The following is a 12,010-nucleotide window of genomic DNA, read 5'->3' on the forward strand; positions in this document are numbered from 1 at the left end:
ACTGGGGGCCCGCTTGCCCTGTTGCCTCCCTGTGTGGCCACTCGTAAACTCGTCCTCGTGGCAGCCCGTGGCGCTACCACTTGCCCAGCGCGTAAAGACACCTCGTTAAAAACCCCGTTACCTTTTGGCGGCATGGCGCTTGGCGAAAACAACGAATTGACACAGATGGTTTTCCACTTCAGAGGTTAAAGCTCAATAAACACGTGCCCCCCGAAAACAAAGAAGTCTCGCTGCTGATCGACCCCCAGATGCAGTTTCATTCACCCATTAAAGGAAGCGAGGGGTCGTGTCGTGTTTCAGACGGGTCTTCAATGTGTCTTCTTCTGTGGTGCTCTCTTTTTAATGGAGGCCAAACGAGTGTGGAGGTTTGTGAAGGAGAAACCAGATCACGTGTCCATGTTTTGTGTGTTTTTGTCAGTTAATTGTGGATGACCACATGTTGTCCATCCACCAGCGAAGATTCCTCCAAACTGAATCAGAGGTGAGTCGGTCGAGTCCGTGATTCAGTTTCACTGTTCAATGTTTTTGCTCTTTGTCAGAGCATCTGACCTTTGGAACAGATTCTCAGCCTGTTCACCAGTTTGTATCAGTCTTAACTTTGATTGTGAAAGAAAAGTCCTTGAGTGTTTCCTCCAGAGGTCAGAGGTCATTTCCAGCAGAACAAAGTGGGCTTCAGACCAAGTCCAGCTTTGGACTGCTGGCACGTCCTTGGCCTCCCGCTCTGCCTCTTCAAACTCTCAATAAAAATATTCCAACTTGGCTGGACGCTCAAATTCTGCAGATTGAGTGGACGATTAACACACAAGAGGCTCTTAGAGCGGCAGAAATCCCCTCTTTGCCGCCGTGGTGTCCCATTACCCACCACGATTTTCAGGGGTTTTAGCGTCTTCCTGTGGAAATCAATATATTCTCTGTGGTAAAAATGATTCACGGAGACGGTCTGACCAAAGCAAATCCTGATCTCAGCGGCTGCCCGCTGCTGCTGCTGCTGCTGCTGAAAGACTGGACTTCAAAGTGCTCCATCAGATTGACCCCCAAGAAGCTGAGCCAGCGGGCAGGGCGGTGACTTCACCAGCTTTTCTGGGCAGATGTGATAATATCGGTGATTTGTCAGAGGGTTCAGCTAAACAGGAAACAGGTTGAAGGTGGTGGAGCGTTTTTCATCTGGCTGCTTCATCTCTTCCAACATTGTTGAAATGTGAAGTGACCATTCAGGATTATGTGACTGTTTGACCATCGTTGGTCGAGTCACAGTTTGGAAGAATACCTCTGACAGGAACAGTACAAATGGATGTACGGAAGCCCAGAGGGGAAAACTGATGGAGGTTTAGAAAGATGTGCACATATTAGTAACAGATTTGATTGATGGTGGTTCATGTGCTTATGATGAAAATAATTGGGCCCTCTTGTGAAGAGGCAGTGACGGATTTTAACTAGTACCTTTTACTATGACCTGCCTCGTCGCCTGGTCGTCTTGTCTGCTGTGACAAACTTTTGACTCTGACGTTGTGATCTGACCTGTGTTGGCAGAGTAAGAGCAGATTGTCTTGTTTGAAATGGACGTAGAAGTGATGTTTAAATGAGCTCTGCTAGACCTCTAAAGCTGAGCTGGGGGATCTGATCCAAGATTTTGGCAGCAGATCCTTTAAGTCCTGGAAGTTGTAAGTTGGAGCTCCTGTGGATCTGGACATGTTGGTAGAACCCACAGATGCTGGACTGAATCGAGGTCTGATTAGCTGTAACTGGTTGTTGTTCCACAAACCTCCTGAAAGTGACATTAGGGAATACTGTTTCCATGGAAACCTGGACTTGGTCTGAACCAGGTTTAGGTCAAAGTAACGTGTTGAAATGAAGGAGCCAAGGTTTCCCATAATGCATCCTGGTCCATGTCTTCCCAGACCTCCGTGGTCCAGTTCTGATGTCCATGTGTCCGCTGGAGGAGGTCCTGCTGGTGGACTGTCTGCAGCTGCGTGTTCTGAACCAGCATGGACTTCTTCAGCAGCTCTTCTGCTGGACCAGTGACCTTTGACCCCTGACCCCTATCCTGTGGGCCAGTTGTTTCCTTTCTCGGGCCACAGTTGGTAGACTAGGATCATCCCGTGGAGCTGCAGTGTTGGAGAAGATCTGAGTTGTCTTCACATTAAAGTGTAGTTCTTGATCTCATATACAATCACGTTCATGTTCTCTTCAATAAGAATCACAAATACAACCAAGTTTTCATGAACTCACCACAATTTATAATTCAGACTGTTAAATCAGCTGGTTTGGTTAAAGACAGTAAAAGGTTCAGACCCTGGTCCTGGTCCAGGACCTAGAGGACCTCTGATTGCACAGGGTTAACATATCCAAGGAGACACACACACACACACAGACACACACACACTTAGCAGCCTAATCCACCCCCCCCCCGCCAAAAGCAGCAGCTTTAGTGTAATTCACGCTGCAGCTGTCCACTGCTGGAAGAATCGGGAAATTGTCCTGCACATGTTCAGCTGCAGGAACAAATGTCACGGAGAGCAGCAAATGAAAAAACAAGATGGAGTCCTGATCCTCCGACCCCCCAACACACACACACACAAACAGTATAAACATGCTGGTGATGGCATGATGTAGTGGCAGGCAGGTGGAGGCTGCTTGTGGTTTTTTAGCGTGGAGCATTGTGTGTTTGAGTTCATATCACACTGAAAAAAAAAAACATCCAAAATTTTCTTCAGAAAAAGTGAAGTCACCTGAGCAGGTGAACAAAGTCCAGCTGCAGAAATCTTTTTCTTCCTCATGCACCAGAGACATCATGACTTTGGTTGTGTTGCACTGATGAATGTAAATTGAAATTTTTGACAAATTGTGTTTATGAGCTATAGCTAACAGTGATCTTGACGTTTGTCACTTTACCACCAAATTTAAGCACTTTCTTCTCTGAGTCAAAATTTTTGATCCAGTTTTGAGGAAATGACCTTGAGGTGTTCCAGAAGGACAGAACGTCTTTAAAAATGCCTGACCCTTTTTGAGGTCATGTGATTGAGCGGCTTCCATCTCTGCTCATGTCAGAAGCCTTGGACTTTGAGCTGCCAACTTGTGTGATGTCAACATCTCTGACCAAATGATCCCTCAGTAAATTTCTAAAGACGGATGATTGCAGTCAGCAACACGACATTTATTCATCGGTGACGCTGAGTAGCAGGCGTTTGGACCTTTGTGACTTTGTGCCTCTGAAGGTTGATGCAGGTGTTGAAAGCAGATCAAGTCTCGGCTGATTAAAGCTCCTCAGCTCCGGTCACACCTCATTGTGTTCTTGGCCCAGAAAAAGAATCTGTGAGCGTCCGTGCTAAAAGGCTGTAAAGATAAAAGAAGATAAATCCTGAATCCAAACCGTGATGGAAGGAAAAAGTTACTGTTGGCTGTGGCTCAGCAGAGAAGACAGAAACACCCAGAACATTGAGATTTACCACCTGCTCTTTTAGCTCTTCTGGCTAACAATGCTAATATTTACTTCCTGTTTGTCTTCATCACAAAGCCATCATCAGTTCCTGGTTTTTACTGACTTCTTCTTCTCCCTAAAACATAGATTAAATTCATGCTTGATACTGATTCTACCTCTTAGATAAATGTCAAAGTATTGAATAATAAAGCAAATAGAATTAAATGCACAAGTTGTATTTTATGTATTATTGAGGTCATCGTCCAAAAAGTTGAAAATATATGTTAAATAAGCCCGATCAGGCCTTTTGCCATAATGGGGCAGCTCTAACTTCAGTAAAGTACCAGTCAATGTATTTATTTGCTTGCTAATTCTGGATGAGTAATTTACAGATGATAGAATTCATAGTATTTATGGAAGCATTTCAGTGTCAGAGTTGAAGACGTTTGACACTCGAGTAAAAATACTCATCATAGCTGCAGAAGTGAGACGTTCAGGTGTCTCAGGCCATGCAGGATTCTTCAAATTTAAATTCAGAGCAGCATTTCCTCTTCATGTCTGATACAGACAAACCCAGAGACAGGCCTGCAGAGTGTGTGTGTGTCTGTGTGTCATAAATTCCCAGCATGTCGTTGGTCTTACTGAGCATTAGTGGACACATTTACCAACATGCCTGACGACGCAGGAGACATGCTGCAGTGCTCGCTGTCGCCTCAGGGGGGAAACACTCACACAGCAACGACACTGAAGGCAACACAACAAACCACAAACATTGATAACATTTATTCATTTATTTTCCAGCAGGTTTTTAGGCGACTTCCTTCCCATGATCAGTAGTTCACAAACTAACGTATTTGGCTTATAAAAGAATCAGTGAGGCATTTTTACACGTCAGGTTTCAGGACCTGTTGAATCAGCAAAGTCGTTGGTGGAGGTGATGGATGGGTGTATAAAAACCTGTTTTCTGCTGAAGTTTTACACAAATTTCGATTGTGTTGAATTGGTTTCTTTCATTTTATTCATTTATTTATTATTTGTCTCAGTGGAGATATTCTGAGTATAATTTGAATATCTATAAGAGAGCAGCAGCGTTTCTGAATGAGATGACCATATACAAGTCAGCTACATGCTAACATTAGCACACTATCTAAGGGCTTAAATATTGTGAAGCTTTAATTTGGGCTACATGCTAATGTTAGCATGCTACAGAAGAAACTTAATATTACAGCTTTAATTTGAGCTACAGGCTAACATAAGCATGCTACTGAAATGCCTAAATATTGTCGGGCTATAATTTGATTTTAAAGTTTTCAGGGCTTTTAGGGGTTTATTGAAAGATAGTGTAACTTAGTTTTCTTCAGCTTGGTTGATAATTTTCCTGCTGTCAACAAGCAGATGGTAAAAAAAAAAAAAAAAGAGTTAAAAAAAAAAAAAGAAAGGTGTCCTCCACCAATCAGATAGCAGAATTTGACAGAATGGGTTTAATCGTTTCCTCACTGATCTCTTTTAAAAGTTAGATCTCCTGCAGCAGCGCATACACAAACACCAACCAACGAGCGGCACCTGAACGTCTCTCAGAGAGATGATTTGTGGCAGCGTGAACTTGAATCCGATATGATCCGCTCTCATTTTTCATTTCAGGCATTTAGCTGACACTCTTTACCCAAAATGACTCCTGAGCAGGGCAACAGGAGAATCATAAAAACACATGTCGTGTTGTAGTGTGAAGGGTGCAGGATATTATATCAGGAGCAGATACTGTTATAATATTTGGGGGTCCAATGGAAGCAGAGTGCAGAGAGCAGGTAGGTTTTTTCCATCCACAGTTCCATGACGCAGCTGGAACGTTCAGGAACAACACCAGCACCAACACCAGCACCACCCCTCCCTCGGCCCCAGGCCGGAGCCCTGCGTGCTCGACACCATATTGTGGATTCGTTAAACTTTCATTCTGACGCATCTTTCCTGACAAGACATACCCATCGAAAGGTCACATACCCGGGCCCCGAGCAGCCTGGCCCTCAGTGACGCTCCAGACCAAAATAGTGTCATAAAGTCATCCATCAAACAAGTGGGCCAAGGGTCAGTGACGAGCCAGTAGCAACCGAGGGGGGAAACCGCAGAGATAAAACTGAGCCCGGCGGGAACATCCCAGAATACTCCTGAATTCATGCGCTACAATTTTTAGATGGTTAAAAAATATTTCAGACTAGTTTCCTTCCTTCCTGAGGGTAGGATTACCACAGGGGTCCGTTCAGAAAATAACGATTCAATCGGTTTAAAATCAACATTTCTGCCAAATGACTTTTATGACCATTAACCACGATGCATTTAAGGATGCTGGGGGAAGTAACGTCAGCTCCGGTGGATGAATTCTGTGTGTCTGACCTGGAAACTCAAACGGAAGACTGAATAAAACTGAGAATAATGTAAGTTTATCTATCTTCAGTTTCTCCACTTACCACAAGAGCTCAGTTCCATCAGTGAGGACACGGATCCATCTGACTTTAAATTCTTCAGTTTGTAAATCATGTGGCACCAACAGTGAAGTTGCTATTAAAAGAAGTGCAAAAATGTTTCTATGAACAAACAGGAAGGGGGAGCACAGCAAAGGGAGACCGCAGAAAATGTTGATAAAAAAAAACAAAACTGGGTTGTCGAAAATACTAATATATATATATACACACACTGGAGGTCAGTTTTATATATTTATACCTGGACATCCTGTCCATGTACAGTGTCTTCCACTCAGTCTCTGCATGGAGTCTGATCTTTTAGCCTCACGAAAGGATTCGTCCTCTGGGGAACATAAACCATAAACGTCCTCTGAAAAAAGCTAAAAGTGAACAAACTATTTACCCACATGGTTTTTAGGCTGCGTGAAATAAATTTGTTCCCTGTAAATGAAGTAAGGAAGTCAATTGCACAACTTTGTTGTTTCTTGGAGCGTCCTTGGTTCGATTCCCTGCTCCTCCAGAGTAGACACTGATGTGTTATTGCTGTATATGTAGAAGGAAGTGCCGGATAATTCCCTTTGAGTGGTTGACCAGGAAAGTGTTGTCTGTTTATAGTTTGAGGACTAAAACTTGAGGTGTTAATATCACTAACGTCCAGTGACGGACTCAAAAGGGGATTATTGGAAACACAGAGCTCCTTCTGCTTCCTCTCAGCTTCAATGTGTGAGAACAAGCCTTCAAAACTTAATCTGACTTCGGTCCAGTTGAAGTCCAGACTGCCTCATCAATGGAGACAAGGGGCCGATGCGTCTCTGCCTGAAACCGATCTGCAGTTTGAAAATGAAAACAAAACAAATCACAACCTTCTTCCCAGGCTCCCCTCGATTCATATTCATCCCGTAAGAAAATAACAAACCTATTAGTGCCGATCATCAACCATAAATATCAGACAATGGCTGGGCCCAGATGGGGGGGATTATGTCGCCTTAAGGTCATTACCATCACATCCTCTCCTTAAGCTTCCAATTCGCCCTCTCAGCTGCATTGTAATACCCCTCCATGGATCACTTTCCCATATTAAACTCACTGTTTGCCGATGAGCTTATTAATGCTTTTGTTTCGGCGTGCCAAAACAAATGCCCCCCCGCACCCCCAAACACTCATAAAAGCCCTGAGCGTGATGAATCCAATTTAGTCTGAATTTGGTCAGAACGAACAGCCAGAACATGGTGGAGGGGGCTTCTTCCTAGGTGGCGGCAGGAGGTTTTCCTCTCCCCCCTCGACACCCCCCTCCTTTGAAGTGAGGACAGTGCATGTTTCACGCTGAAACTGGCTGTCAGAAGTCGGGCTGGGTTTATAACAGGCCGTAACCTGAGAGCGCAGAGCGGCTTAGGCCCCCCCCGCCACAGTTTTGATATCAATTAGATTTGAGGTCACCTGATACGCTGAAGGCCCGCCGCTGAACATCTGCACGGGATAATGAGAGTGGGGGCGTCTCTGCTGTGGTACCTTGGTTCTGCAGGAACGTCAGTCCACCCTGATGGAACAGTTCGCTACGCCGATATAAATCACAGGGTGCAACAGGCGGCGTCGCCAACCTTCACGTCACATTGAGCTGGAGTGATTTGGGTGCCTTGCTCATTTCTGCAGTGGCGTCGATGTTCACGTCTCCCAGCTGGACGCTAACAAGACGCTGAGAACAGGCTGATGGGGGCCGAGCACACATTGAACAGAAGGCACAAGGGAGCACGAACAACATTCAACTTGTCTCTGTCACACCTATTTATTTTCCATTTTATTTCCATCACAACAGAACCAGCTGGACATGTGAAAGTCACTTCTGCTTACAGGATGTGATGAAGCCTCACCAGGTTTTGGACGCTTCACATTACTTCACAGGTTGATAGTAAAAGAACAAGTGCACATTTCCCAGCAGAGCAAAGGCTTTCAAATCCAAGGGCCAAGCCCCTTTAAGGGTTTTGCTTCTTTAGATTTGAGGCCAAATAGGAAGTCCTGCTCTCTGGGGACGCTGGTTGAACCTGTCCCATAATTAACGTCCTCCACGCTTCTCCTGCCGAGCGCTCTCAAAACACTACGCAAACAACCCCACGGCCATCTCACGTTTCAAAGTCAAGTCCTTAACACCAGCTGGAGAGCTAAAGCTGCAAGGAGAGGGAGGACAGAGACAGAGGAACAAGCATGTTTGATAAAGTGCAGATGTCCTGCAGGACACGATGAAGCTGCTGGAAGAAGCTCTGTGCAGAAACAGCAGCAGCACAGACGTCCACAAAGACGATCAACAAAGCTGATTGAACCTCAACTCATCAAGCACTTTGAAATGAAATGGACTTGAGTTTTTATTTAAATCACTGTGATTGAAATATCAACAAAAATTTAATGTGACGTCAGGTTCAGTACAAACGAGAGTCAACCCTCTGTGTCGACGCCCATCAGTTTGTCAGCCGCCATTTTGAAACCTCTGATAAACCACATTTTGAAGACAATGTGGATCTGACCTGCTCTGAACTCTCTTCTGATTGAGTGGTACAGTCTGTCAATCACACAGTAACACCCCCCCCAATCAATCTGCTGCTCTCCGGTCTGTTTCCCTCTAAATGGAGCATCATCTTGCGTTGAAGATTTGAAACTAGAGACAGAGACCATGAACTCAGCAGGAAAACGTTTACTGAACTAATAAATCAGGGAGAAGGAGGGACATTTTCCCATAGACTTCAATACTTCCTGATGAAGCGAAAACCAGCAACGCGACCAGAATCGCTGAAATGTAGAATCCATTTAGGAGCACTTCGTTGAAGTGACAAATCAATCCACTGACTGATTTTGGGACTAAAATGGATGAATGTGAAGTTAACAGCTTGTTTGGTCAGTAAGTTTCTGAATGATCATCTTCAGTCAACCAGACTTCACCCTTGACTTTCCGCCTCTCGCCTCTCGGTAACCTTACCCTGGTCGACCCCTCACCGAAGCAAAGCTGAATTTACATTCTTCTCCAATCCTTTAAGCTCGGCGACCAAGACGCTCTCATCCGCTGATCAAAACAAACCTGTTGACACGTCCAGTCCGGTCCCAGGACACAGCTTGTCCTCCTCGGCTGCTCTAATTGGCTCAGAGAGGGGAAAAAAATCTCCGGCCTCGCTGAAAAGTGTCGTCCACAGCGACGAGAACGGCTTCATTAGGAGGGGATAAGCAGGGCTGGGATGGGGGGTCAAAGGTCAGGGATGATGTGTGAAGAAGAAAACACCTGCAGGGCGTTTCACCATCGTGAACCCGGTCCTGCAGTCTCAATAAAAACCTGGACAGATTCAAGACCCTCGTTAACGTCTACATGCTGCTTTTTATTTATAGTAATCAATCAGCACCATGACTGCACTGAATCCTAAAACTAATGACTAAGGAAAACTGACAATTACAGTTCACGAATTCACGAACTGAGAGAAAAGAAGTGGAGCTCTTCATGTTACAACACTGCCCAGATGTCATTGAACGCACCACAATGAGTTTGAAACTCATGTAGAGGAAGTTGAAACTCTACTGAAAGCAGAAAGTCACACGTCCAAATCAGATCATAGTAAGTGTTTCCAGCTTCCAACGTTCAGGTGAGCTCTCTGACCTCTGACCTCTAAGAGAAGGGTGGAAAAAACGAAAGCCATCTTGATCCATTCCAGTGCGATATGACGTACGATGCCGACCTGAAACAGGATCTGGACAGCGCTGTGAAGTTCCTGAACTCTGACGGTAATCCTGGCATGTTGTGACTCATCATGTTGATATTAAGACTATGAGTGCTTCTTGTTTCCCAGCGTCCATCCGGGGTGGTGAAGTCGTCATTGTTTCTCTCTCCCAATGAGCAGGATGATGACGACCGGCCTGAAGCTATTTGGTACGCGAGGAAAAGCCGCTGTGGTCTCCAGCAGAGGGCAGTTAGAGCTCCAGATGAAAAGCACTCATTCTGAAGGTGTTTCCTCTTTGGTCTTCCAGGTAATAATGATATTCATCAGAAGAGTTAGTAATAACGTAGCACTTCTTCTACGCCCTCAAAGAAATAATGCTGGAAGTCAAAACTCAAAGCTGGACCCCAGATAGATAACATTAATATCTGTTTTCATTTATTGGACCATAAATTTTGACACATAATCAATCATTTGGAATTTGCTCGTCTTTGTAGTTGTAGTTTGTAGATAGATCTAAAATAAAACCACCCTGTCTTCGTCGGCCATGTTTGTTTCTGGAAGACTCATGAGACTAACAAGGTGACATGAATTTGAATGTGGATCAGTTTGAAAGAATAGATCATCTTTTATCGGCTGAACTTGCTTCTTCCTGGTCGTGTGTGGAAAAAGTGCAGCTGTTCAGAGAACATCTGTCTGGATGGCCTAACTCATAATTTTGTCAGACTTCAGGATCTCAGAAAAAGAGGCAGGAGTCATTGAATCTAATACAAAGGTGTCCTTTTCTTTCAAATGCAAGTTCAACATTCTGGTTTGTAATGTGAAGGTTTTGGTCCATTTTTCAAAAAAGACTTTACATATTTAAACTTTAAGAACACACCTTAAACTAGGAATTCTAATAAAATCCACAAATTTCCTCAAGTCGGTCCTAGAGCTTGAACAAAATCTCACCGTGGCTCACACTTTTCTGAGGAGGCCACCGTCGGAATCGTTCATCAGCTCCATTTCAGCGGGAGTTTGAAGTGTGTGCTGGTTTTGAGAGCTACTGATTGTGGGCTGCATGCCTGAGGCCTGACTGTCATAAAACTCGCTCTAATCAATTAAAGCATACAGCTGCAGCGTGTTGAGCTGATCGTGTTTCCCATTCTGAGCACCTGCTATCGGCCATGATCACTGACTCACACCAGCCTCACAGTTGGCCCGTCCTCTGACAGGGCATCGACGCACACATCTACACACATATGCATACATATCGGCTTACACAGCGGCGTGCGTGCCAACAGCTAACACGCTCCTCCACGCACAGCCTCGCAAACTTTGTCATTTTATTTTCGTGCCCGTCACAATTTCACACGTCTTTTCCGGGGGTGGTTGGATAATCCCTTGCAGGGTGAACGCCAGCGGGCCGGAGGGGGCCGCCGGCGTGCCGAGCTGAGACCGTCACGACCATGCAAAAGAAGGAAAAAAATAAAAATAAAAAATGACATTCTGGGTGTTTCCTTGGCTCTGCAACGAACATCAACCAACGCTTCCAGGAGCTGTTTTCAGAGACGATGGAATGACCCCGAAGAAGACGAGAAGATGAGGACCAGGACTCATTTAGACTGGATTCTCACTGAGACATTAGGCGCTCCGTGGTTTCACTTGTTAAGTTGTCATTTTGAATAATTTCACCAATATTCAGAATCTGAAGGCAGGTCTCTCAGTGTGAGCTGTAAAACTGTTCAGGAAAGAAACTGAAACGTCAGGAGAACTTTTGGAAATGAAAACCTTTTTGGGCTTTAAGGGTGCAGAGGATCCCCTGATGTCCCCCTTAATACAGTTCGCCTCCATGTCCTGGACATGTGAGCGTCCACTGCATGAATCACATGAAGGTCCTGGCTGTGGGACCCTGGAGAACAATCTGCTCCAGCAGTTTGTCTTTTTCTCCGCAGTTACAACTCATCGCTTTGAAACCCCCTCGTGCTTTCGGCGTAGAGTCAGCGCTTGTTAAAAACGGGGATTACCTCAGCGATTCTGCACGGTGAAGAGGCCGGACTCTCAGAGGCGTTCAGAGACATTCCTTCCAGTTTACTGCCGGGACGGTAACAAGCCCAGCGTCTCAGACACGGAGCCAGAAAGAGTCATTGTTTTTCGCACAATCTTAGTTGATAATGTTGTGAACAGACAAGTAAAATAGTCTACACATATTGAGTCAACGGATTCTGTCTGACTCTGTTCAGACTCTGTTCTCTGGAATCGGGGAGAGGAGCTCAGAAAACAGGAAGTGACTAAAAACACTCTGAATGTTTCCTTCTCTGTTTGGGTCGATTCTGTCTTTATCTGATCAGGAGTTCTGCTCAGTAATGATGAAAAATCAGCTCTTTATTCTGTCAATACAATAAACTCACAAACATACAGGACTGATCCAGAGACTCTGATTGGCTGTGACATCACCCACCGGAGCC

Source organism: Echeneis naucrates, chromosome 16, assembly GCF_900963305.1.
Source record: "Echeneis naucrates chromosome 16, fEcheNa1.1, whole genome shotgun sequence".
Classification (NCBI taxonomy): Eukaryota; Metazoa; Chordata; class Actinopteri; order Carangiformes; family Echeneidae; genus Echeneis; species Echeneis naucrates.